Below are 6269 nucleotides of genomic sequence, written 5' to 3'. Positions count from 1 at the left end.
AGTATTGCTAAACCAACTCTACTTCAGTAAAATAAATCACTAAAAATTTGTCCTTTCAACCAAGTTTTTTTTCCTTCCTTTGATGGTTTTCCCTGGGGCTACCTTAGGCTCACACCAAGCTACAAAATTCACGAAGTCCAGTTACTTTTTTCCCAACATGCATCAAAATAAGTCACCTGGAAATCATCCCTAATGCTACTTTGGGAACCTGGTGACCTGCACTCTGGGGATTAAAGGACACCTTCCTGAAGGTAGCCCATTGTAAGCTAAGACTTGCAAGATAAATGGAGTTAGACAAGGGTGGAGGGGAGCAACAGGTGCAAAAGCCTAGAGGTGGCAGAGACAGGGAAAGAAAGCTAGTCAGGCTGCTGGCGTCTTGAGACCTCAGCTGCGTGAGGCTGAGGGACTGGGTGACCTTACATCAGGGGTTTCGAGTTTGATCTCAAAGGTCATACACAGTCATTGACAGGTTTGCTATCATTGTCATTATTACTTGTAATTGCTATGCAATTCACATATCATAAAACTCACTTGTTTAAAGTGATCCATTCCAAGGTTTATTTATTTTCTTATAAGAACTTTAAAAAATTATTTTCTCTTGCAGCAAGCAGGGGTTATTCTCTAGTTGCAGTGCTCAGGCTTATCATTGCAGTAGCTTCTTTACTTTCGGAGCGCGGGCTTTAGGGCACTGGGCCTCAGAATTCGAGGTACATGGGCTCCAGAGTGCAGGCTCAATATTTGTGGCACAAGGGCTTTGCTGCCCCGAGGCATGTGGGATCTTCCCCGACAAGGGATGGAACCGATGTCTCCTGCTTTGCAAGGCAGATTCTTAACCACTGGACCACCAGGGAAGCCGCCCCATGGCTTATTGTATATTCATTCACAGGGTTGTGCTACCATCATCGCTATCTAGTTCCAGAACATTTCCATCATTCCAACAAGAAACCCTGTATCATTAGCAGTCCCTTCCTATCCCCCGCCCTCCCCACCAACCCTAGGCAACCACTAATCCGTTTTCTGTCTCTACCAATTTGTCCATTCTGCACCTCTTGTATAAAAAATCCTACCATATATGGCCTCTGTGTCTGGCTTCTTTCACTTTGCATAATGTTTTCTTTTTATTTTTTAGCCCCACCTCATGGCTTATGGGAACTTAGTTCCCTGACCAGGGATTGAACCCAGAACCCTGGCAGTCAGAGTGCAGAGTTCTAACCACTGAACCACCAGGGAATTCCCAGCATAATGTTTTCAAAGTTCACCTATGCTGTAGCTTGAATCAGAATTTCATTCCTTTCTATGGCTGAATAATATTTCACTGTAGGGTCTCCCAAGGTAATAGAAATAAGAGCAAAAATAAACGAATGGGACCTAATCAAACTTACAAGCTTTTGCACAACAAAGGAAACCATAAACAAAATAAAAAGACAACCGGTGGATTGGGTGGAGAAGGAAATTGCAACCTACTTCAGTATTCTTGCCTGGAAAATCCTATGGACAGAGGCGCCTGGTGAGCTATTACAGTCCATGGGGCCGAAAAAGAGCTGGACGTGACTTAGCAACTAAACAACAACAACATGGATTGGGAGAATATATTCTTAAATGATGCAACTGACAAGGGCTTAATTTCCAAAATATATGAACAGCTCATACAACTTGAAAATAAAAAAACAAACCTATCAAAAAATTGACAGAAGACCTACATGGCATTTCTCCAAAGAAGATACAGACGGCCAACAAGCACATGAAAAGATGCTCAACATCGCTAAAAATTATCAGAGAAATGGAAATCAAACCTACATTGAGGTATCACCTCACACCAGTTAGAATGGCCATCATTAAAAGTCTATGAATAATAAATGCTAGAGAGGGTATGGAGAAAAAGGTACCCCCTCACATACACACTGTGGGTGGGAATATAAATTGGTGCAGCCACTGTGGAGAACAGTATGGAGGTTCTTCAAAAAACTAAAAAAAAAAAAAAAAAAAAAACTAAAACAAAAGATAGAGTTACCTTATGATCCAGCAATCCCACTCCTGGGCCTATATCCGGATAAAACTCTAATTTGAAAAGATACATGTACCCCCATGTTCATAGTATCACTATCGACAATAACCAAGACATGGAAGCAACCTAAGTGTCCATCCAGAGATGAATGGATAAAGAAGATATGGTACATATATACAGTGAAGTAGTGTGTGCATGCTCAGTGGCTCAGTTGTGTCTGACTTTTTGCAACTCATGGACTATAACCAGCCAGGCTTCTTTGTCCATGGAATTTCCCAGGCAAGAATACTGGAGTGGGTTGCCATTTCCTCCTCCAGGGGATCTTCCTGACCCAGGGATTGAACCCATGTCTCCTGCATCTCCTGCATCAGCAGGCAGAATCTTTACTACTGAGCCACTTGGGAACCCCACAGTGGAATAGTACTTAGCTATAAAAAGAATTAAATAATAACATTTGCAGCAACACAGATAGACCTAGAGATTATTATACTAAGTGGAGTAAGTCAGACAGAGACACATCACTTATATGTGGAGTGTAAAGCATATGATACAAAGGACCTTATTTACAAAACAGATTCACAGATATAGAAAACAAACTCAGCGTTCCCCAAAGGGAAAAGACAGGGAGGGATAAATTAGGAGTTTGGGATTAGCAGATACAAATTACTATATGTAAAACAGATAAACAACAAAGGCCTACTGTGTGGCCCAGGGAACTATATTAAATATCATATAATAAACTATCATGTAAAGAATACATATATATACATATATGTGCATGCGTGCTAAGTCGCTTCAGTCATGTCTGACTCTTTGCAACCCTATGGACTGTAGCTCGACAGGCTCCTCTGTCCATGTGATTCTCCCTGCAAGAGTACTAGAGTGGGTTGCCATGCCCTCCTCCAGGGGATCTTCCTGACCCAGGGGTCGAATCTGTGTCTCTTATGTCTCCTGCATTGGCAGGCAGGTTCTTTACCACTAGCACCACTTGGGAAGCCCATATATATATACACATATATAACTAAATCACTGCTATATACCTGAAATTAACACAACATCGTAAATCAACTGTATTTCAATTTAAAAAATTCTACTATTGGGATATACCACCTTTGGTATATGGTATATGGTTTAGGGCTTCCCTGTTAGCTCAGCTGGTAAAGAATCCACCTGTAATGCAGGAGACCCTGGTTTGATTTCTGGGTCAGAATGATCTGCTGGATGAGGGATAGGCTACCCACTCCAGTATTCTTGGGCTTCCCTGTGGCTCAGCTGGTAAAGAATCTGCCTGCAATGTGGGAGGACCTGGGTTTGATCCCGGATTGGGAGGATCCCCTGTAGAAGGGAAAGGCTATTCACTCCAGTATTCTGGCCTGGAGAATTCCATGGACTGTATAGTCCGTGGGGTCACAAAGAGTTCAACACGATTGAGCAACCTTCACTTCACCTTTGGTTTATCCGTTCATCAGTGAACAGATATTTAGGTTGTTTCTGCTTATCAGCTGCTATGAATAATTCTGCTTTGAACCCTGGTGTATAAGGGTTTGTGTGGACAAAGATTTTCCTTTTTCTTGGGTATCTACTGGGAGCGGGATGAATGGTTTGTTTTGCTGATTTGTTTTTCACCCGATATAAGATCAAACAACAGAAGACAAGCAAGAAGAGTGAAGAGATGTCCTCTTTCCTATCAATAATATTTTGCCACATGTGTTTTATCTCTTTTTCTGAATATTTGAGAGTCAGTGGCAGACATCCTGTCCCTTGGTCCCTATAAATACTTCAGCATGGAGCTACAGAACAAAGACATTCTCTTCAAAAGCCCCAGGACAGTCATCAACATCAGGAAATGTAACACTGATACAACAGTATGATTGTTTAATCCACAAATTCAAATCTCTCGCCTCACTTCAATAACGTCCTTTATAGTCCTGTTTCCCCCCCCCCGCCCCCATATAGGGTCCCATCCTGGATTGTGCAATGGACTGAGTCATGTCGCTGAAAACTCTTGGGAAGGCAGGCATTTGATCAGCTTTACCCTTTCCTTGCCTCCAGTTGGCTGACTGGGGAGCAGGGATGGAGGGGTGAGCGGGGAATCAGGGAGACCAGGGAGAAGCTGGTGCTCACAGTCAAGAGACAGAAACTCAGGGATCAGATGGATCTCGGTTCAAATCTTTGTCAGTCATTCCGTAACCGTGACCTTGGGCAACTGTGACCCTGAGGCGGTCTGAGCCTCAGTCGTCTCATGGGGAAAATGGAACCAAGCCCTAGGCTCCCTGGGAGGACCGGTGATGTACGGAGCACAGGCTCAGCAGGTGGAGTCAGTCCCCCACCCCATCCCGTCACGGCCATTCGGCCCTGTCAGTTTCCAGGACCAGAGCGGTGCCAAGTGCTTCAGTTCTTCAGACCAGGTTGCTTTTCAGATCCTTGCAGCAAACACCTGTATAAGCAGATACTTTTATCACTAATCTGTAGAAGTGAGTCATTCTTTTTTTTTTTTTTTTTCCAGTCACGCTGCACGCAGGATCTTATTTCCCAAATCTTAGATCAAACCTGTGCCCCCTGCGGCGGCAGCAAGGAGCTTTTTTAACCACTGGACCACCAGGAAAGTCACAGAAGTGAGCAAGGTATCATAGAAGAGGTGTCTTAGTCTATCTAGCATAATATAACAGAAGACCATAGGCCAGGTAGCTTATAAACAACAGACATTTTTTTTTCCTTACAGTTTTGGAGGCTGAGAAATCCAAGATCAAGGTGCTGGCTGATTCAGTGGCTGGTGAAGTCCTGCTCCCTGGTTCACAAACAGCCATCTTCCTGCCACGTGCTCACATGGCAGAAGGAGTGAGGGCACCCTCTGGGGTCTCTTTCCCAAGGGAATTGATTTTATTCATGAGAACCCCCACTGTGATGAATTAATCACTTCCCAAAGGTGCTACCTCCATATAACATCACACTGGAGATTAGGTTTCAAGATATAGCTCTGTGGGACAAAGGGGGAACATAAATATTCAGTCTACAGCAGAAGGAAACTGAGGCACAGAGAGGTAAAGTCAGTCCCCTTAGGTCATCCAGCTAGTTCACAGCAGAACCAGGATTAATGCCCAGACACTACTGCTCACCGTGCTGCCTGCTAAGTCTCTTTAGTCATGTCCGACCCTTTGTGACCCCATGGACTGTAGTCCACCAAGCTCCTCTGTCCATGGGATTCTCCAGGCAAGAAGACTACAGTGGTTTGCCATGTCCTCCTCCAGGGGATCTTTCCGACCCAGGGATTGAACCTGCATCTGCCGTGACTCTCGCATTGCAGTTGGATTCTTTACCATTGAGCCAAGGGGGAAGCCCAACCACTCACCACCCCCATACATATGGTTGTTGTGAGTCTAAGGCAAGAGATAATGGTGGCGCCTGGACCAGGGTGGAGGCTTCTAGAGACAGGAGGACTGACCCATAGGGAGGTAGAAGGGTGACCGCCTGGGAGGTGGGCTGAGAAAGTGGGAGGGGTGGACTACTGGAGAAGAGCAAATACTTCCTCACAGGAGATGGAAGAAATAAACAAAAGGCAGGGAAGCAGGAATCAGCCTGATCCTAAAGTAAGAGGGGCGTCATCAGTGAAAATGGGTGGAGGTGGGGTTGGGGATTTGAGATAAAGCAGCCCTGAAAGAGATCAAAGAGACCTACAGAAAGAAGTGAAGATTAAAATCAGAAAACAGGAACAAGGGGCCTATGAAGCAACTGGACAACGGGAATCAGACTTTCACTGATTCATGGGAAAAGAAGCAGAACTAGGAAGGGACGGCTCTTTTTTAATGCTGGGAAAGACAAGGCAAAAGAAGGGGGTGGCAGAGGATGAGATGGCATCCTGAGATGAGATGATGAGGTGGCATCACCAACTCAGTGAACATGAACTTGAGCAAACTCCAGGAGACAGTGAAGGACAGGGAAGGCTGGAGTGCTGCCATCCATGGGGTCACAAAGAGATGTGAGAGTTGGACCATAAAGAAGGCTGAGCACCGAAGAACTGACACTTTCAAACTGTGGTGCTGGAGAAGACTTTAAGAGTCCCTTGGACAGCAAGGAGATCAAACCAATCAATCCTCAAGGAAATCAACCCTGAATATTCATTGGAAGGACTGATGCTGAAGCTCCAATACTTCGGCCACCTGATGCATAGAGCTGACTCCTTGGAAAAGACCACAATGCTGGGAAAGATTGAGGGCAGGAGAAGAAGGTGACAGAGGATGAGATGATTGGACAGCATCACTGACTC

General features: G+C 44.8%; 1 non-coding gene across 1 annotated transcript; it reads right to left on the bottom strand.

Moving 5' to 3' along the window:
* Positions 1-1157: 1157 nt before the first annotated feature.
* Positions 1158-1230, bottom strand: TRNAQ-CUG (transfer RNA glutamine (anticodon CUG)). The gene has a single exon. It is a non-coding gene; the product is annotated as a tRNA-Gln (tRNA).
* Between the last annotated feature and the right edge of the window lie 5039 nt (positions 1231-6269).

This window comes from Dama dama, chromosome 4 (assembly GCF_033118175.1).
Source record: "Dama dama isolate Ldn47 chromosome 4, ASM3311817v1, whole genome shotgun sequence".
Classification (NCBI taxonomy): domain Eukaryota; kingdom Metazoa; phylum Chordata; class Mammalia; order Artiodactyla; family Cervidae; genus Dama; species Dama dama.
The sequence above is the reverse complement of the archived record's forward strand: the minus strand, read 5'-3'. Positions and strand labels throughout refer to the sequence as shown.